The sequence below is a fragment of the Anolis carolinensis genome, unplaced genomic scaffold (genome assembly GCF_035594765.1).
Source record: "Anolis carolinensis isolate JA03-04 unplaced genomic scaffold, rAnoCar3.1.pri scaffold_12, whole genome shotgun sequence".
Lineage (NCBI taxonomy): Eukaryota > Metazoa > Chordata > Lepidosauria > Squamata > Dactyloidae > Anolis > Anolis carolinensis.
Window position 1 is genome coordinate 3,399,961 of NW_026943823.1, and position 22,419 is coordinate 3,422,379.

Here is a 22,419-nt window from a genome sequence, read left to right on the forward strand (position 1 = left end):
TAAGGAGTACAGGACCCCCAAAAACTTCCCTTGGGAAAGTTATCCATCCGACTTGTGAGCTAATCTTCGAGACCTTCTCACTCCCTCTTTCTTGCTTCTATCTCTAGTAACAAATTCCTTTCGATTAAACATCTCATCTTTACCCAGGTCAACACCATCTGGTGTGGGTAATGAAGAAGAGACTTCGGAATGTTTGCCAATTAGTGATTCTTCTGAAATCACCATATCAGGCATTTGGAAGGTCAAGGGGCCTCGGCCTGAAGCAGAATTGTCTGCAAAATCCTCAGCTTCATCTGTTTCCAACTCCAGCTCTTGATGGAATACAGGCCATGATGGCTGATCTACAACACTCAAGCAATTCCATGCCATGGATTTACTAGTGGGCCAGGCTTTGGTGCAGGCTGGTTAGTAGCTAGCTGAAATAAATTAGTATGACCAAATAATAATAAAAATAGAGTAAAATAAATGTAATAGTAGCAACAATAATAGAGAAAAATAATAAATGTAATAATACCAATAATAATAGAGAAAAATAATAAATGTATCATATATTCTCGAGTATTAGCTGACCCAAATATAACCCATCCAGGACACTCACCCGAGTATAAGCCGAGGGGTCTTTTTCAGTCTTAAAAAAAGGCTGAAAAACTAGGCTTATACTCAAGTATATACAGTAACTAGCTGTGCCCGGCCATGCGTTGCTGTGGCGAAGTATGGTCTATGGGAAATAAAGTATTGAGGAATTGGTGGTAGTTAAGGTAAAGGGTAAAGGTTTTTCCCTGACGTTAAGTCCAGTTGTGTCCAACTGTACACTGAAGTGGATTATATGGCAGTTTGGAGTCAAGATAATCCAGTTCAAAGCAGATAATATAAGATTATAAATGGGTTATATAGCTGTGTGGAAGGGCCTTGAGTCTACACTGCCATATAATCGAGTTAAAATCTGATAATCTGTATTTTATAGGCAGCGTGGAAGAGGCCTGAGGCCTAACTCTGCCTGTCCCCTGGGTGAGTGGGTTGCTAGGAGACCACGTGGGCGGAGCTTAGCCTTCTAACTGGCAGCAATTGGATAAAAACAATTCTTCCTCTCCCTCTAATTAGGACTTTCTTTTTCTTTTCTTTTTGTTGTATGAACGTAGAGGCATGGATGAGGGGTTGTGCTGCCAAGTTTAGTGTTTCTGGGATGTGTAGTTTTGTTGTTTTGTCCTAGGCCGAAATTTTATTACCCTTTTATATATATAGATAAGCCACATAGGAAATAGCACCTGGGAGATATATTGGTATGGAAAAATACCTTCTGTGTTTACCTACACCTAACTAATTTTTCTTGATTTGTTTATATATATATATATATATATATATATATATATATATATATATATATATATATATATCTATATATATAAAATGATAAAGTTGTTTGCGCAGTGACTATAACAACAAAACTAAACATCCCAGAAATACGAAATTTGGCAACACAATGCAAAAGGCTTGCCTCCGGGTTACAACAACACAACCACACCACAAAACCACAATCCAGACCCACAAAACTCACAACAACGCATCATGCGATAACAACACAACTAAACGCCCCAGAAATACAAAACTTGGCAACACAATGCAAAAGCCTTGCCTCCCAGTTGTAACAACACAACCACACCACAAAATCACACAGGACCCACAAAACTCACAACAATGCATTGTGACTCTAACAACACAACTAAACGCCCCAGAAATACGAAACTTGGCAACACAACGCAAAAGCCTTCCCTCCAGGTTGTAACAACACAACCACACCACAAAACCACAATCCGGACCCATAAAACTCACAACAACGCATCATGACTATAACAACACAACTAAACGCCCCAGAAATACGAAACTTGGCACACAACTAAACACCCCAGAAATATAAAACTTGACAACACAACGCAAAAGCCTTGCCTCCCGGTTGTAACAACACAACCACACCACAAAACCACAATCCGGACCCACAAAACTCACAACAATGCATCGTGACTATAACAACACAACTAAACGCCCCAGAAATACGAAACTTGGCACACAACTAAACGCCCCAGAAATACAAAACTTAACACAACACAAAAGCCTTGCCTCCCGGTTGTAACAACACAACTACACCACAAAACCACAATCCAGACCCACAACACTCACAACAACGCATCGTGACTATAACACAACTAAACGCCCCAGAAATACAAAATTTGACAACACAACACAAAAGCTTTGCCTCCCAGTTGTAAGAACACAACCACAACACAAAACCACAATCCGGACCCACAAAATTCACAACAACGCATCATGACTATAACAACACAACTAAACGCCCCAGAAACACAAAACTTGGCAAAACAATGCAAAAGCCTTGCCTCCCAGTTGTAACAACACAACCACACCACAAAACCACACTGGACCCACAAAACTCACAACAACGCATCATGACTATAACAACACAACTAAATGCCCCAGAAATATGAAACTTAGCAACACAACATAAAAGCATTCCCGCCCGATTGTAACAACACAACCACACCACAAAACCACAATCCGGACCCACAAAACTCACAACAGTGCATCGTGACGATAACAACACAACTAAACGCCCCAGAAATACAAAACTTGACAACACAACACAAAAGCCTTTTCTCCCGGTTGTAACAACACAACTACACCACAAAACCACAATCCGGACCCACAAAACTCACAACAACGCATTGTGACTATAACAAATACAAAATTTGACAACACAACTCATCCACCTCCCCAATCCCTACATTCACACTTGGCCTCCAAAAAAACAATTACAATAATAACAATGACAACAACAACAACAATAAGAATCAACACCATCACAGGCAAGAAACAGCCAGGCACTGAGGCTGAGAGGCCAGTCAGTGCTACACTGGGCCTCCAAAAAACAATACAGTAGCATCTAACTTATCCAACCTTCATGACCACAACAACAACAATAATAATAAACACCTACACAGGCAAAACTAAAAAAGACTATTGTACCACAATAAAAATATAAACCGCACTCAGCAGAATCAGACATTACAACTAACAACAAACCAAAGACAACAGGGATCTCAAGCAATTATCAATCAACACAAAAATTGAAGAAGGTAACAGACTACAAATACTACTACTAATGTGAGTATAAAGAAGGTGGAGGTCACAGCATCAATACAACCTAATGTAAACTGACCAACACCACCAGACTAAGCCACAGCAACGCGTGGCCGGGCACAGCTAGTATATATATAATTTCAGCAATAGTGGGATATCTCACTTTATTAGGTGAACTTTTGGAATAATAAATACTGTACCATGGATGACTGTTATATTACAGTCTTGTGGTATATATTTTAGCTTCTCTCTGACAAACTAACACAGAGAGAAACGGCTTTAAAAGTTCTTTTGAATTACATTCAGAGGGAAAGATAAAAGTGCTGGCTGATAAATAAATTGTATAGATTTGGGGTGAAGGTCTCAACATGTCAAATGATTAATGTGAGATGATGGCTGTAAGGGAGAGAAAACACCAATTAAGAAAAAGAGGAAGCTGGAAATGATTTAAAGCTGGCTCCTTTGACATATTCAAGTTGCAGCATGCATACCAAGTCTTTTCACAATAATTGTAAACAATAATGCTCTGGAGTGACCTCAGACAGCGCCGGGGCTTCAAAGATACTGGTATTTTAACTATGAAAAAAATACAAAGTGACACCAAGCTAGTAGGGAGAAGGGCGCAGTGCTTTCAATTACCAAAAATGTTTGGTTTTAAAATGTAAGAGAGTGATGTAATATTATTTTTCTGAAGCTCCCTGAATTTCCATTGCCATTTTGCAGCCAGAGCTAAGGCACATGGATGTCCAAGCCTTGACGGATATATTTGTCGGGTGTTGATTGAAAAGCGGAGATCTAAAATGGGCTTAAGGGGCCCTTCTCTTCGCTTTGCCATTACTCTCTGTTATATTTGTGTGTTTTAGATGTAACACCTAATTGCCTCCTTCTTCCCCAGGGAGATAAACATGTCATCTCTCAAAGACTTTGACAACTTTCTCCCTCTTTTACTGAACATTAAGTTATATGCTCGTACTTGACGCTGTTCATTAAATTTGGGGGCATTGTTTAGTAAAATTCCCACGTCTCTTGGTTGATTTTTAGTAATCACATCATTCCCTTCTAAAGACTGTCTGTTTAATGATTTGCTCTAAAATCTTTCCTGGAATGGATGTCGGAGTGATCGGGTAGTCGGCATATGAGATGGATCTAGAAGTATTAGTAAATCACAAGCTGAACTTGAACCAACATTGTGATGCAGCAACTAAAGAAGCCAATGCAATTCTATTTATTTTGTTTATTTACTAGCTGTGCCCGGCCACGTGTTGCTGTGGCTTATGGGAATGCTTTATTGGTCAGGTGGAATAGACTCAAAAGCCTGAACCCTGGCTTTACCCCGGTGCCATTGTGGCCGAGGGGGTTGCTAGGAATGAAGTGGGCGGGGCCTAAAGGGGGCAGGGCCTACCCTTCTGACCAGCAACAAGTGTTGAAAACGGCTCTTCCTCATTCTCTAATTTTGACATTATTTTCCAGTTTTTTTTGTTTGAAAGACATAGATTGGATGACTATGTCTTTTGTGGCCAAATTTGGTGTGATTTGGTTCAGTGGTTTTGTTGTTTACTCAGTCCTACAAACGTACATTACATTTATATACAACATTTCTACCCTGCCTTTCTCATCCGAGGGGACTCAAGGCTGCTTACAAAAATTGTCAAAATTCCATTATTTATTTATTTACAGTATTTATATTCCGCCCTTCTCACCCCAAAGGGGACTCAGGGCGGATCACAATGTACGTATATGGCAAACATTCAATGCCATTAAATAAACAACACTCAGATAGACAGACACAGAGGCACATTTAACTTCCCAGTTTCTGGCTTTGTGAGGGTCTGCTCGATTCCAGCCACAGGAGGAGCTGCTGCTTCATCATCCACTGTGACGACAAGTCCTTTTTGATGGAATACTTCCTCATCCGGTGTTGTAAATCAGTTAAATTATCCTCCCCGCAAAAGCGGTCCCTAAATTTTCCTACTTGACAGATGCAACTGTCTTTCGGGTTGCTTAGGTCAACAACGAGCAGGGCTATTTTTTATTTTAATTGTCGGGTGCTCACTCCAACACGGGCTGGCCTCGAACTCATGACCTCTTGGTCAGAGTGATTTATTGCAGCTTGGCTACTAACCATCCTGCGCCACAGCCCGGCCCAAACCAAAAATTCTGGAGACCTCATCACATGGATGAGGTCCAGTGTTGTGATTCCCCAGCCTCTGTGGTGAATTGTTGTGATAGTAAGGGCAATCTCAGCGCCCCGTCCGGCAGTTGATGCTTCCCCATCACAACTGTTGAAGCGTTGCCACAAAACTTAAATCAACGGTAGCTTCATGGTTTCTTACAGAACATGGGGAGGCTCCCATGTTGGTGGTGCAGCTTCCTACCATGTTTCCATCCTAGTTCACTCATGGAGTCCCACCAGAAGTCAGCCTACATCATCTGATAGGTCAAATGGGGCTCTGTTGAGTGATGCGTATTTTTTCACATGTGATGAAGTCATAGGCTCCATCAATAGAAGTATGGCATCTACTATCTAGGAATACTACTGTTTCCAATTCTGAGCATCACCATTCAAGAAAGATATTGACAAGCTGGAACATGCCCAGAGAATTGCAACCAAAAGCTTTTCAGACACAACTATCTTCATCTAGTTCAAAATTACTTGCCTTCATAAAAAAATCCAAAATGATGGGCTTACATACCTTTGCTAAATATTCATTTTTAAAAGGAAATTCTTATTATTTTAATAGCCATGCAATGAATATATTATATATTTCTTATTTATGATGCTACTTCAGAGATTCTTTCCAATTGACTCATAGAACAATCTGGATAAGAGTCTATTACATGAAACTACTGATGAAACAAGCTATTTCAAAAGGGTAACAATGAGACATAACTGAGAAAAAGATTAGCTTTTCCAGAAATTATTTATCCTTATGAGGAGCAGTTAAAGCACTGAGTATGTTTAGCCCGTAAAAGAGAAGGTTAAGAGGTGTAATGTGATATCTGTATTAAAATATTTGCAATTGTGTCATATTGAGGAGGGAGCAAGCTTGTTTTTTGCTTGCACTAGAGACAAAGTCATGCAGTTGTGTGGTCGAATTTAAAGTAAGGATTGTGGTTATGGGGGTCCTTCCCGGTGAATATTATGCTAACCATTATTATTGCACATATATTTTATTTACTACATTTATCTGCCGCCCTTCTCACCCCAAAAGGGACTCAGAGCGGCTTACAAATTACATTCACATACAATACATTATATTATTGGCATAGTATAATACTAGCGTTAAATTACTATATTGTACTATATCATTACATTGTAATATTATTAGTAATATTACATTTAATATATAGTATATAATTAATATTATTAAATTGTCTTATTATCAGTATTATATCGTAATACATTATAATATTATAGGTATATACAATATATTATATTATTATAAATTAAATAATATTAATTAAATAATATTAATTAATAATAATATTAATAATATTATTAATATTATTATTAATAATAAATTAATTAAATAATATTATTAATTAAATTATTATTGTTATATATTTTGAATTTCCCAAATTGAAAGAGCATAACAGAACACAAATGTAAAGGAAAAAGGGTAGGTAAATTACTAATTCCATGCCACTCACATTCAAAATAAACCAGTACGATATAAAATTGCAATCACGTAAAAGCACTGCTTAAAATGCATCTTAATCTTAATTTTTTTTAAAAAAAAATCAATACAACCAAAGCAACATGCAATATAAACATCACAACTATGATGAAATAAGAGCATCCCCAGAGCAATCAATTGGATTATCAGTGATACGTCTTTTCGGATTCTTTGTTGCTTCTGGGGGTAAAAGAGAAACTTTACAAGTCAGTTTGAGATAAGAGATAGAAAATCTTTTCTGTAACAAGATGTGAGTAGATAAGATTCGCTACATCCTAAAAATTAGTTCTTGGTTCAGAATATAATGAAACAAAAGAAAAAGAAATAACGAAGCCTTCGCAATACACAAACAGAAGTATGGAGAGATATGAGAGTTGATCAGGTTTGAAAGTGAAGGGTTGTAAAGGTTTGGGGAATGTAAGCTTTGCCAGATAAACAGCTCTAATTTTTGAGAAATTAGAATAAAGAATTTGTCTGTTCAGCTGTTAGGGATTCCGCTTCTTCAGAAAAGGAAGGAGAGCAGGAAAGTGTTCATGAATCTGAGAGTGAGTTGGAATCGGAGGAGGAGACTTTGCAAGTACCCTCATTTCAGGAGAGGCGAAAGGAAACAGAGCAGAGACATCGTTCAGCTAGAATACCTGCCAAAAATCTAACTGAGTAATTAGGAACTGCCCTAGCAGCTGTGAGGGGACTCAGGGCTATAAAGCAGAAGCAGGTGCAGCCAGCTCTTGCTGGTAACAAACTGACTCTAATGCCTTCGCTCTCCTTGTGCCTGCTTCGAGTCTGCATCTGGAAAACTGATCCTAAGGATTTATTACTGTTTCTTTGTCTGAAATAAGACTGCTATTTGATTTGGGAGTTTATCAGAGGCTGTGTTTGCCCTTTGACTTCCTTGCTTCTTTTTGCATTATTCCGCTGAGTGTGCTGTACTTTATGTTTTGCTGAAGTAAATTAGTTTTCATTTACTTACCACAGTGTTTTAAGGCTGTTCTTGAAAGACAAAACAGGACAGCAGCGGAATGCTGTTGTTTATTTGGTCAGTCACTTCCAACTCTTCATGACCTCATGGACCAGCCTATGCCAGAGCTCCCTGTCAGCCGTGGCCACCCCCAGCTCTTTCAAGGTCAAGCCAGTCCCTTCAATACCATCCATCCATCTTGGCCTCCGATGGCCAAGGGGATAAAAGTCTAGTGACTTGAATTAGTCTCCTGTTTTAATATTGTATGATTTTCGTAGGCTTCTTGCCGATTTTAACGGTTGTTTTATTGCTATTGATGTTTTACTGGTATAATTGTTTTATAGTCGTGTTACTGATATTGTTTTATCGGGCTAGGCCCCATGTAAGCTGCCCCGAGTCCCTTCGGGGAGATGGGGCGGGGTATAAAAATAAAGTTGTTATTATTATTATTATTATTATTATTATTATTATTATTATTATTATTATTGAAGGTTGGGTTGCTGACCTGAAAGCTGCCAGGTTCGAATCCCACCCAGGGAGAGTGTGGATGAGCTCCCTCTATCAGCTCCAGCTCCATGCGGGGACATGAGAGAAGCCTCCCACAAGGATGGTAAAACATCAAAACATCTGGGCGTCCCTGGGCAACGTCCTTGCAGACGGCCAATTCTCTCACTCCAGAAGCATCTCTGGTTGCTCCTGACACACACACAAAAAAACTTGCCCTTGGTCAGCCTCTCTTCTTTTTTCCTTCCATTTCCCCAGGATCATTCTCTTCTCCAAGGTCTTCTGTCTTCTCATGATGTGACCAAAGTCCTTCATCTTTGCCACTAATATCCTTTCCACCAGTGTTATTTCCTGGAGTATGGACAGGTTTGATCTTCTTGAAATCCAAGGCACTCTCAGCATCTTCCTCCAACACCACAGTTCAAAAGCGTCTATCATCCTTTGCTCAGCATTCCTTATGGTCCAGCTCTCGCATTCATAGGTTTACTACGGGGAGTACCATTGTTTTAACTATGTGGACCTTTGTTGCCAGTGTGATGTCTCCAATCTTAACTATTTTATCAAGGTTGATCCTTGCTCTCTTCACAAGAAGTAAACATCTTCTGATTTCCTGGCTGCAGTCTGCTACAGCTACAGTCGAAAATATAAGGATGCAGTTTCTCTTTTGAATTCAAGATAGAAAAGTTGGCAAGCGGAGTGGGAGACAGTTGGAGCAATGAGTGATATCTTGAACTCCAAGCCTTGCAGATTCACAGCTGTTCAAAAGTATCCATAAGTGAGGGAATCTTTAAAAAATCTAGAGTAGCTAGGCAAAATAAAATGAATGTAGTCTAGTCTAATGGAAGTAAAAATGACCTCTACCCAAACCAGAAATGCAGAGGTACCAGATGATAGCATTAAAAAGTTCTTGAGAAATGTATTTTGAAGGGTCTCCCATTCAGGGGCCGGGCTGTGGCGCATCTGGCTAGTAAGCAGCTGCTATAAATCACTACTGACCGAGAGGTCATGAGTTCGAAGCCCGGGTCGGGTTAAGCCTCCGACCATTAATAGCCCCGGCTTGCTGTTGACCTATGCAGCCCCGAAAGACAGTTGCATCAATTAGGGACATTTAGGGACGCTTTATGCGGGAGGCTAATTTACAACACCATAAAACTGCCAGCAAAACACGAGGAAAGGAATGAGGAAGTACAGCCACTACTGGACGGTGAAGCAACAGCTCCCCCTGTGGCGGGAATCGTGAAGCTGGAAAAATGTTAAAAATGCCTCTGAGTCTGTCTAATGTATGTTGTTTGTCTGTTGGCATTGAATGTTTGCCATATATGTGTTCATTGTAATCCGCCCTGAGTCCCCTTCGGGGTGAGAAAGAAGGGCGGAATATAAATACTGTAAATAAATAAATAAATAAATTCAACCATCTGAGAGTCATCCCATCCCCAGACAGCAGCGCCATACAGAATACGGGCAATGATTGTGCTCGGAAATCTTCTCAGGGCTGGAACGACCCCTTGCAGTGTTGTAAAAGATAAGTATTGTTCTAATAGATCTCAAAGTCATCTCCTCGCATCTGTATGGGGCCTCCAGGAGATGTTCTCTGTGAAGGTATTTAAATTCCCGGCATTGTTCAGCCTGGTGATCCTTGATGGACCATTGAAAATGAGAATGTCTTTTCCCCAAAACACATCATCTTTGCTTTAGTCTAGTTAATGTTCAGATTTGCTTCCGAACAAAATAGAACGAGCGTAGAGAGTAACCTTCTCAGTCCTGAATGAAATTAAATGAAATTAAAACCATATCATCAAGGTAAAAAAATAAGAGAAACCTTTTTTGACCCAACTGAGGGTGAGAAAAAATCTGGGACTCGATTGTTCCGATATAAATTAAAAAGTGATGGTGCCTTGCAGGCATTCTCTTATTAGTGAGGATACGATTGGTTAATGAGCCGCAAATGCCAATTCTTATTCTAGCTTTCATGTTGGAATAAAGTTCCTTGATTAGAAACAATAGGCAATTATCCCTGTTAGTGCTGGTCAGTTTATGCTACAATAGGTTTCCATCAATCAAATCAAAACCTACTGCTGTGTTGACAAAGGCAATGAGTATTTGATAGGACCGGAAATTCTTGAGTCCGCTACACTGTAGAATTAATGCAGATTGACACCACTTTAACTGCCATAGCTCTGTCAAAAAGGGCTGGCTCCTCACCAAACTACAATTAAAATGTAGGAATTGAGAAATATTGTTTTTCTTCCATTTTGAGATGCATATAAATATATAAATATATCTAGAAATACTTCTTAGAATCAGTGATGCTGATTGTATTGATTTTTCAGCATGAGCTGCTTTACTTCTCCATCCTGAGAAAAAAGCAGTTCAGTCTTCAAAAACAATGCAATAATAAATGCACAAAAGGTAAAATCTATATACAGTAGAGTCTCACTTATCCAACATAAACGGGCCGGCAGAATGTTGGATAAGCGAATATGTTGGATAATAAGGAAGGATTAAGGAAAAGCCTATTAAACATCAAATTAGGTTATGATTTTACAAATTAAGCACCAAAACATCATGTTAGACACCAAAATTGGCAGAAAAAGTAGTTCAATACGCAGTAATGCTATGTAGTAATTACTGTATTTACGAATTTAGCACACAATATCACGATATATTGAAAACATTGACTACAAAAATGTGTTGGATAATCCAGAACGTTGGATAAGCGAGTGTTGGGTAAGTGAGACTCTACTGTATATAAAAGAGTGATGGCATCAGGGCAGCGGACAAAACAACAAAACTACAGGCCCCCCAACCTCGAAATTTGACAACACAACCCATCATTCATGGCTCTAGGTTGATACAACAAAAAGAAAAGAAAAATAAAGTCCTAATTACAGGGAGAGGAATAATAGTTTTTATACAATTGCTGCCAGTTTGAAGGCTAAGCTCCGCCCACTTGGTCTCCTAGCGACCTACTCAGCCCAGGGGACAGGCACAGTTAGGCCTCACTTAGGCCTCTTCCACAGATTATTAGATTTTAACTGGATTATATGGCAGTGTAGACTCAAGGCCCTTCTAAACAGCTATATAATCCATTTAGAATCTTATATTATCTGCTTTGAACTGGATTATCTTGACTCCACACTGCCAAATAATCCACTTCAGTGTGCATACTAAACATAAAGACAACCATACAACAGACATTCAATACCACCACTACCTCAACAATTTCTCACCAACACCACCAGAAAATGCCACAGCAACGCGTGGCCGGGCACAGCTAGTTTAACATATGTGTGTGTAGACACACATATAGAGAAGAGGGGAAGAGAACAACATGAAAAGCAGGTTATGTCCGACAAGGGTTCTCTCCTTCCATGATTTGCAGTGTCTTAATGTAACCCATCTATCTATATATATAAAAGAGTGATGGCATCACGGCGACCCACAAAACAACAAATCTACAGGCCCCCCAACCTCGAAATTTGACAACACAACCCATCATCCACGCCTCTAGGTTGATACAACAAAAAGAAAAGAAAAATAAAGTCCTAATTAGAGAGAGAGGAATAATTGCTTTTATCCAATTGCTGCCAGTTAGAAGGTTAAGCACCTCCAACTTGGTCTCCTAGCAACCCAATAAAAAATAATAAAAAACACTAAAAAATTAATACAATAAAATACTATAATAACAGAAAATAACTAAAAATAATACAAGAAAATAATAAAATATAATAAATAAAAATATAACTAACAAAAAAATTAATTAAAAAATGCAAATAACGTCAAATAAAAATTACACAACAATTTTTAACCAATACCACCACCACTTTGTCACTAGCCGGGCACAGCTAGTATATATATATAAATGTAATGTATGTTTGTAGGACTGAGTAAACAACAAAACCACTGAACGAAATCACACCAAATTTGGCCACAAAAGACATAGTCACCCAATCTATGTCTTTCAAACAAAAAAAACTGGAAAATAATGTCAAAATTAGAGAACGAGGAAGAGCCGTTTTCAACTCTGGTTGCTTGTCAGAAAGGTAGGCCCTGCCCCCTTTAGGCCCTGCCCACTTCATCTCCTAGCAACCCTCTCAGCCACATTGGTGCAGCCAGGGTTCAGGCTTTTGATGCTGCAAGGCTATTCACTGCTATTCCACCTGGCCAACAAAGCATTCCCATAAGCCACAGCAACACGTGGCCGGGCACAGCTAGTCATGTTATAACATTGGGTGGTCTTATTTATGTCAGCAGCAGGGAGCTGGCACAGTAGATTATATAGTAGTTTCTGCCAATCTACTCCCTGGCATACATAGAGTTGTAGTTAACAACAGGGCTGAAAGCCATCATTTCCCTTTGTTGTTGCTATTTGATTTTGAAATGTTTCGTTCTCGACCTGCTTCTCACAATCTAAATGGAATTCATCTGGGGAAAAAAACAGAGAATGCAGTGGTCAATCAGTCTTAGCCCTGCCATCCTTCAGATTTGCCAGAGTACTGCTTTTAAATCCTTTTGTTGAGACATTTTAGGCATTTAATGTGTTTATCAAAATCCTTATTCAAAATCTTAGGCCTCAAATGATTTAATCCGAATAGTGTAGTGACCAACGAATGGCTTGATCTTGAATGAAGAAGTGTCCAAAAAGCATTGGAGAATTATTCTTGACAGGCACTTAAGAAATAATAATACTATTTATCCTGACAGTTCACTTATAAAGCACTTTTAAAACAGAAAAAAAGAACCTTATGCTAAAACACTATGGAAAGTCATAGCTGTGTTGGAAAAGAATGAGAAGTAGTTTTGGGATATCGCAGATTGATATCACTTAAACTTTTTTTATTGTGTCAGAAGCGACTTGAGAACATACTGCAAGTCGCTTCTGGTGTGAGAGATTTGGCTGTCTACAGGGACATTGCCCAGGGGATGCCTGGATGGGTTACTATCCTGTTGGGAGGCTTCTGTCATGTCCCTGCAAGCTAGAGCTGACAGATGGGAACTCACCCGACATGAGAACATCATGCAAGTCATGCAAGTCACTTCTGGTGTGAGAGAATTGGCAGTCTACAGAGACATTGCCCAGGGGACGCCCGGATGTGTTACCATCCTGCTGGGATGCTTTTGTCATGTCCCTGCAAGCAAGAGCTGACAGACGGGAGCTCACCCGATTTGAGAACTTAGAGCAAGTAACTTCTGGTGTGAGAGAATTGGCAGTCTACAGAGACATTGCCCAGGGGTCACCTGGATGTGTTACCATCCTGCTGGGAGGCTTCTGTCATGTCCCTGCAAGCTAGAGCTGACAGACAGGAGCTCACCCCATCTAGCGGATTTTTTGCTGGCAACCTTCAGGTCAGCAACCCAACCTTCAGGTCAGCAGTCCAGCTGGTGCAAGGATTTAACCCATTTTACCACTACGGCTCCTGACCACTTACACTGCTAAGGCTCAATGCTATGGAATAATAGGAGTTGTAGGTTGGCGGTTCAAATCTGGGGAGGGGGTTGAGCTCCTGCTGTTAGCCCCAGCTTCTGCCAACCTAGCAGTTTGAAAACATGCAAATGTGAGTAGATCAATAGGTACCACTTCTGTGGAAAGGTAACGGTGCTCCATGCAGTCCTGCCTATGGCCACATGACCTTGGAGGTGTCTATGGACAACGCCGGCTCTTTGGCTTAGAAATGGAGATGAGTACCAACCCCCAGAGTTGGAAACAACTGGACTTAATGTCAGGGAAAAAACCTTTATGTTGTTTTGTATGTAAGGGAAAAAACACCTACATGTATCAAGTTCCTCAGGGAAGAAATAAAACAAATTAAAGAGCTATTATTTGAGTGGACAATTGCTGGTTAGGAAAGAACTGGAACAGAAATGAGTTATTCTTTCAAGGAGTTTAACCCATCAACCTCAAGCATCTCACTGTATCATTTATACTAAGCAATACTTTGTATTTCATTTTGTCCTTAAGATAAACACTTTAAAATTATAACAGGGAGGCATATGACACACACACTCCCCTCCAACAACTACATAAACAAAATGTAAATTTGTGGAGGTTTTTATTTTTATTTTTGAGAAAACGTATTGTCTTCCTGCAGCAGAATCATTTCCGGACCTGCCTCAGTTACAAAGAAGAGGGCAAGCTCTTACAAAATGAGATTGTTAGTTAGCCTTGAACTTTTGTTTATCCGTGTTTACTCAAACCATAGTTTTCCATCACTGTTGAAAATAAATTTAGAGAATGCCTTCTTTTTGCATTTCTTTTTTACAATCTGTTGAAGGTGGGGAAATATCTATTTCTCGTCAAAAATATTTCATTTGTTTGCAGCCATTTTTCACAATGAATGTTTTCTACAACATAGAATGCTTTTATATGTTTGGATAATTTGTTATTTACTTGTACAGTAGAGTCTCACTTATCCAACCTTCTGTATTATCCAACACTGTCTTCCTTTTCGTAGTCAATGTTTTGGTAGTCAATGTTTTCAATACATTGTGATATTTTGATGCTAAATTTGTAAATACAGTAATTGCTGTATATACTCGAGTATAAGCCTAGTTTTTCAGCCCTTTTTTTAAGACTGAAAAAGCCCCCCTTGGCTTATACTCCGGTGATGCTCCTGGTTGGCTTCTATTTGGGTCAGCTTATACTCGAGAATATATGGTACATTTATTATTTTTCTCTATTATTATTGGTATTATTACATTTATTATTTTTCTCTATTATTGTTGCTACTATTACATTTATTTTACTCTAATTATTATTATTATTATTATTATTATTATTATTATTATTCTCTATTATTGTTGCTACTACTACATTTATTTTATTCTAATTATTATTATTATTATTATTATTATTATTATTACATTTATTATTTAACTCTGATCTTATTTATTATTTATTATTTTACTCTATTTATTATTACATGTATTGTTTTCCTGTAATTAATATTATTATTATTACATGTATTAATTTACTCTATTATTATTAAAAGGATACATAAGCACATTTACATGGAAGAAGATGAGAATAATGATTTAATCAGAGTTGGACAATCTTATCTTAAATTTGAGCTTTATATAAATATTCAAAAACATTTAACCTACTGATGCCTCAATTAATGTAATTTTATTGGTATCTGTTTTTATTTCTGAAATCTACCACTCTCGGCTTATACTGGAGTCAATGTTTTCCCAGGTTATTTTTGTGGTAAAATTAGGTGCCTCGGCTTATATTTGGGTTGGCTTATACTCGAGTATATATGGTACTACATAACGTTACCATGTATTGAACTGCTTTTTCGGTCAATTTGTTGTAAAACATGATGTTTTGGTGCTTAATTTGTAAAATCATAACGTAATTTGATGTTTAATAGAATTTTCCTTAATACCTCCTTATTATCCAACATTGTCACTTATCCAGTGCTATGTTGGATAAGTGAGGCTCTACTGTATTTCTAAAATGTCAAAGGATGTCCGGTTTGTCCACGTATAGATGTCAACAGATTCTATATAACATGAATACATGCTCATAACTTGCAGTTGTGTGATTAGCGAAAAGCATTTATTTGAGGCAATACTGAGTAATGAGTCATTTGTGCTTCACTGCAGAACTGATTGATTTCACAGAAAAGAAGAAAGCAAGGGGAGGAGAGAAAGGAAATTAGTAGCACTTTTAATACTAACCGATTTTTAAATTTTCGCACGGGCTTTTATGTACATCAGTCCATTTCTTCAGATGCAGTCTGTTGGTGTTGTTAACCCCCAAGAAGTTCACTTTCAGTTCAGTGAGAGGCCTCCAAGTCATCCTATCATCAACAGCTTTGCTCAAGTCTTGCAAACTCAAGGATGCTCGGTTGTGTGCCCACCTAAAGAAGCACCTATCTGGGGGTAGTTTAAAGCCTTGTTGGTTTGGACCAGTTCTGTATTTTTCCAAGGTGTTTTCATCTCTCTGCTCCCAAAATAGATCCAGGGAAGTCATGCCTTGGTCAGACTACACCTGGAATCACAGGTGTGGGAACCACAATTGAAGGGAGATGCTGACAAGCTGGAATGTGTCCAGAGGAGGGCAAATAAAAGGATCAAAGGTCTGGAGAACAAGCCCTATGAGGAGTGGCTTAAAGAGCTGGACATGTTTAGTTGCAGAAGAGAAGGCTGTGAGGAGACATGATGACAATTAAAACTTGCGCGCCAGCTGCGACCATACCTCGAGAAGTCTGGGTCGATACAGGGAATGCTGTGGATGTAGCCTACCTGGATTTCAGTAAGGCCTTCGACAAAGTCCCCCACGACCTTCTGGCAAACAAACTAGTAAAATGTGGGCTAGATAAAACTACGGTTAGGTGGATCTGTAATTGGCTAAGCGAACGAACCCAAAGGGTGCTCACCAATGCGTCGTCTTCATCATGGAAAGAAGTGACAAGTGGAGTGCCGCAGGGCTCCGTCCTGGGCCCGGTTCTGTTCAACATCTTTATTAACGACTTGGACGAAGGGTTAGAAGGCACGATCATCAAGTTTGCAGATGACACAAAACTGAGAGGGATAGCTAACACTCCAGAAGACAGGAGCAGAATTCAAAACGATCTTGACAGACTAGAGAGATGGGCTGAAACTAACAAAATGAAGTTCAACAGGGACAAATGCAAGATACTTCACTTCGGCAGAAAAAATGGAAATCAAAGATACAGAATGGGGGACGATGCCTGGCTTGACAGCAGTGTGTGCGAAAAAGACCTTGGAGTCCTCGTGGGGAACAAGTTAAACATGAGCCAACAATGTGATGCGGCTGCTAAAAAAGCCAATGGGATTCTGGCCTGAATCAATAGGGGAAAAGCGTCTAGATCCAGGGAAGTCATGCTCCCCCTTATTCTATTCTGCCTTGGTCAGACCACACCTGGAATCACACTGCGTCCAATTCTGGGCACCACAGTTGAAGGGAGATGTTGACAAGCTGGAAAGCGTCCAGAGGAGGGCAACTAAAATGATTAAGGGTCTGGAGAACAAGCCCTATGAGGAGCGGCTTAAAGAGCTGGGCATGTTTAGCCTGCAGAAGAGAAGGCTGAGAGGAGACATGATAGCCATGTACAAATACGTGAAGGGAAGTCATAGGGAGGAGGGAGCAAGCTTGTTTTCTGCTGCCCTGCAGACTAGGACACGGAACAATGGCTTCAAACTACAGGAAAGGAGATTCCACCTGAACATCAGGAAGAACTTCCTCACTGTGAGAAGGGCTGTTCAGCAGTGGAACTCTCTCCCCGGGGCCGTGGTGGAGGCTCCTTCCTTGGAGGCTTTTAAGCAGAGGCTGGATGGCCATCTGTCGGGGGTGCTTTGAATGTGATTTCCTGCTTCTTAGCAGGGGGTTGGACTAGATGGCCCATGTGGTCTCTTCCAACTCTACTATTCTATGATTCTATGATTCTATGATTCTATGATCTGACCATGGTGGTCCATGCCTTAGTTACCTCTAGACTGGACTATTGCAATGCGCTCTACGTGGGGCTGCCTTTGAAGACGGCCCGGAAATTACAACTAGTACAGTGTTCGGCAGCCAGGCTTCTAACTGGAGCGAATTACAGGGCGCGTTCAACGCCTCTGTTTAAGGCTGCCGTTTACGTTATGGAATAGTGATAGCAGTAAAAGCAAAGACCTGTCTGTCCAGTTGGGTTGAACGGAGTCCAGATCCACTGGATGATCACTCCCATTTTTTGCACCAGTGGTGGCCATGGGGCTCCATATGAAACGAAACAGAACCATTTTCCATTAATTCTATTTAAATGTTTATTGACCGTTTTTAAACTTCTGTGGACTACATTGTGGTATGTGTGAATCTACCCATTAGTCCAGGACGCGAGCAAGGATCATGCCATGTTGCACAGGAATGTTCAATTACTGAATTCTGCAAGCATACTCATACAGAAAGATGGTTCAGTATTTTGGTGAAAAGTGTATCAAGATAAGATTAATAAAACATTTCAACAAAAAAAACTCATCTACTCACATTCTAATCTACCCATTAGTCCAGGACGCGAGCAAGGATCAAGCCATGTTGTACAGGAATGTTGAATTATTGAATTCCGCAAGCATCCTCATACAGAAAATGGTTCAGTATTTTGTGGAAAAGTGTATCAAGATAAGATTAATACAATATTTCAAAAAAAAAAACCTCATCTACTCACATTCTAATCTACCCATTAGTCCAGGACGCAAGCAAGGATCAAGCCATGTTGTACAGGAATGTTCAATTACTGAATTCCGCAAGCATCCTCATACAGAAAGATGGTTCAGTATTTTGTAGAACAGTTTATCAAGATAAGATTAATAAAATATTTTTTTAAAAACTCATCTACTCACATTCTAATCTACTCATTAGTCCAGGACGCAAGCAAGGATCAAGCCATGTTGTACAGGAATGTTGAATTACTGAATTCCGCAAGCATCCTCATACAGAAAGATGGTTCAGTATTTTGTAGAAAAGTTTATCAAGATAAGATTAATAAAATATTTTTTTAAAACTCATCTACTCACATTCTAATCTACTCATTAGTCCAGGACGCAAGCAAGGATCAAGCCATGTTGCACAGGAATGTTCAATTACTGAATTCCGCAAGCATACTCATACAGAAAGATGGTTCAGTATTTTGTGGAAAAGTTTATCAAAATAAGATGAATAAAATATTTCAAGAAAAAAAAAACCTCACTTACATTTTGATTCTCTCGCTCTCGATTGCTCTTTTTTCTTCCTCTTTCTTTTTCAAGTTATCACTTGGATCTTACACCGTACATGGAGTTCTGGGGAGAAAAATGAGCCAATTTAGAGATGGATCTGCATTGAGGGCCCAGGCAGAGCAATATTTTCTTCTCCTGCAATCCATCTGCCTGCAATTCATTTTGGTTTACATCTCCTCCCTGTGATGCCGTGCTGTAATTCCCTGCTTTTACTTCTGCACGGAGACTGGCAAATGGTGTTTTTAGCATTTGGCTTAAGGGATTTATATCCCTCGGGGTAATGGCCTGATTATTTAGTCACATCCCGTGTTCTACTTTAGAGAAGGGAAAAATACGCAGCCATATGCATCAGGAGTCATGATGACTGATAGGACCGTCTGTTCCCGTCTCTTCTGTTGTGGTTGAACTGGTGTCCTACTGACCCTCCGGTGCCTGCAGTCAGTGCTCGCTGTATGGGGAAATGCAGTCTCGTTGGCAAGCTGCTTCCTGATTTGTTACTATTTAACATTTATTTAGTGCCAACAGATTGCCAGGCACTATTATTAGTTTAGCTACTGCATGTTTATTTCCAAAAGTTGTTTCAAGGTTTCTCAGTCTCACATGTAGCCCTGATACTGGCCAGTGCTATCCCATTTATACATGGGCTACTATCCACTATATTTTGGTAAGCAATCAAATATATATATATATATATATATATATATATATATATATATATATGTATATGTATATGGGCAATGAAATTTCGGCCTAGGACAAAACAACAAAACTACACATCCCAGAAACACTAAACTTGGCAGCACAACCCGTCATCCATGCCTCTACGTTCATACAACAAAAAGAAAAGAAAAATAAAGTCCTAATTAGAGGGAGAGGAATAATTTTTTTTATTCCAATTGCTGCCAGTTAGAAGGCTAAGCTCCGCCCACTTGGTCTCCTAGCAACCCACTCAGCCCAGGAGACAGGCAGAGTTAGGCCTCAGGCCTCTTCCACACTGCCTATAAAATACAGATTATCTGATTTTAACTGAATTATATGGCAGTGTAGACTCAAGGCTATACTACCCATTTATAATGGACTTAATGTCAGAGGAAAACCTTTACCCTTTACCTTAACTGCTACCAATTTCTCAATACTTTATTTCCCATACCCCCATACTTCACCACAGCAATGTGTGGCCGGGCACAGCTAGTGGATATATATATATTTACCTATCTATATATGTAAAAATGTAATGTTCGTTTTATTATGGAGTAAACATCAAAACTACTGAACCAAATCACACTAAATTTGGCCACATAAGACAAAGTCATCCAAAATATATCTTTCAATAAAGTCCAACTTTGCTGCCAGTTAGAAGGGTTAGCTCCGCCCACTTTGTCTCATAGCAACCCACTCAGCCATTTAATGGCGCCCAAGGCCTCTTTAATCAGGCCTCTTCCACACTGCCTATAAAACACAGATTATCTGATATGAACTGCATTATATGGCAGTGTAGACTCAAAACCCTACCACACACCTATATAAACCTGAATGCCAAGGCAGGATAATCTGCTTTGAACTGGATTACCTTGAGTCCACACTGCCATATAATACATTTCAGTGTGGATTTTATACAGTTGTGTAGAAGGGGCCTCATATAATCCAGTTCTAAGCAGATAATATAAGGTTATAAATATAATATATAATACAGTAGAGTCTCACTTATCCAAGCTAAACGGGCCGACAGAAGCTTGGATAAGCGAATATCTTGGATAATAAGGAGGGATTAAGGAAAAGCCTATTAAACATCAAATTAGGTTATGATTTTAACATCATGTTATACAACAAATTTGACAGAAAAAGTAGTTCAATATGCAGTAATGTTATGTTGTTAATTACTGTATTTACGAATTTAGCACCAAATATTATGATATATTGAAAACATTGACTACAAAAATGGCTTGGATAATCCAGAGGATTGGATAAGCGATGCTTGGATAAGTGAGACTCTACTGTAATTACTGTGGTATAATAATACAGAACAATATCATTTCTAAAACCAGGACTGTAAATAAAGAGCAACCCTCAGAAGACAGGGGAATTCCAGACAGAAAACTAGTTCCCATGTCTCAGAGTGTTGCTTCTTATTTACTGTTCCGATTTTTTAGTTTTTTAATACTGGTAGCCAGATTTTGTTCATTTTCATGGTTTCCTCCTTTCTGTTGAAGTTCTCCACATGCTTGTGAATTTCAATGGCTTCTCTGTGTAGTCTGACATGATAGTTGTTGGAGTGGTCAAGCATTTCTGTGTTCTCAAATAATATCTATATATATAAAAGGGTAATGAAATTTCGGCCTAGAATAAAACAACAAAACTACATATCCCAGAAACACTAAACTTGGCAGCACAACCCCTCATCCATGCCTCTACGTTCATACAACAAACAGCTCCAGCTTCTCCAGAAAACGGCCAGTCTTTGAGACTGCAAGGCTATTCATTGCTATTCCACCTGGCCAACAAAGGATTCCCATAAGCCACAGCAACGCGTGGCCGGGCAAAGCTAGTACTGTATATAATAATATACATGGGAACTAGGGGCAGCTAACAAAGGATGCCCCCAGGCAGAAAGTGCCAGTAGATGAAGCCATTCAATGCAAATTAGGGTGATTAACTGCAACATTCACGCTGGCCTCCAACTGACAAGAGTTCTTCCCTAACCCTGGACTTCCCACAGATATATATAAACCTTCCTTGCTGAGTTTCTCCATACCTCACAACCTCTGAGGATGCCTGCCATAGATGTGGGTGAAACGTCAGGAGAGAATACTTCTAGAACATGGCCATACAACCCGGAAAACATACAACAACCCCAATATTATGATGGCTGAGATTTTCATGACAGCCCCTCCCCTATGCATTTAACCAGCTTCTGTGCACATACATTAACGAATGGCTCATAGGCGGCTGTTTCCCATTCCCAGCCTCCACTTCTCTTCAAACCTTTCTTCACACCAAACTAAAAGCTACATTTGAAAAGAAATTGCATTTTCTTGCCGGCTCTTCCATCTCAGTTGCGTAGCCTAAACATCAGAAGCATCCTGGCTGGAACATCGCGATGGTGAATTAGTCCCAGTTAATTGCATTGAATTCTAAATTTCTGAAAGGAGTGAAAGGCTTCAAAAAGGAAGAGGGAGGGAGGACAGAAAAATAGACGGTGGCTGGTGCTTCACAGTAAATGTCAAGGCAGGATTTCCTCTCCTGCGAATGTCAAACAGTTCCTATGAACGCTTGCACTCATGGGGATCCGTTTGAACCAGGACATTGCCCCAGAGTCCATCTAGGAGTAGATAAATTGAAATAATGGGTTTGTGTAAATATTTGCTAGCAAAGAAGGAGATTATATCCAATCCATTTATACTTTCCCCCTAG

At 39.5% G+C, this 22,419-nt stretch overlaps 1 long non-coding RNA gene across 1 annotated transcript in view; it reads right to left on the bottom strand.

Annotated features, from left to right (window-relative positions):
• LOC134294060 (uncharacterized) overlaps nt 1–19,418 on the bottom strand; it is a 395,707-nt gene extending 376,289 nt beyond the window's left edge. The window contains exon 1 of the long non-coding RNA XR_010001043.1: nt 18,985–19,418. This is a non-coding gene — a long non-coding RNA (uncharacterized LOC134294060). The remainder of the gene's footprint in view (nt 1–18,984) is intronic.
• Between the last annotated feature and the right edge of the window lie 3,001 nt (nt 19,419–22,419).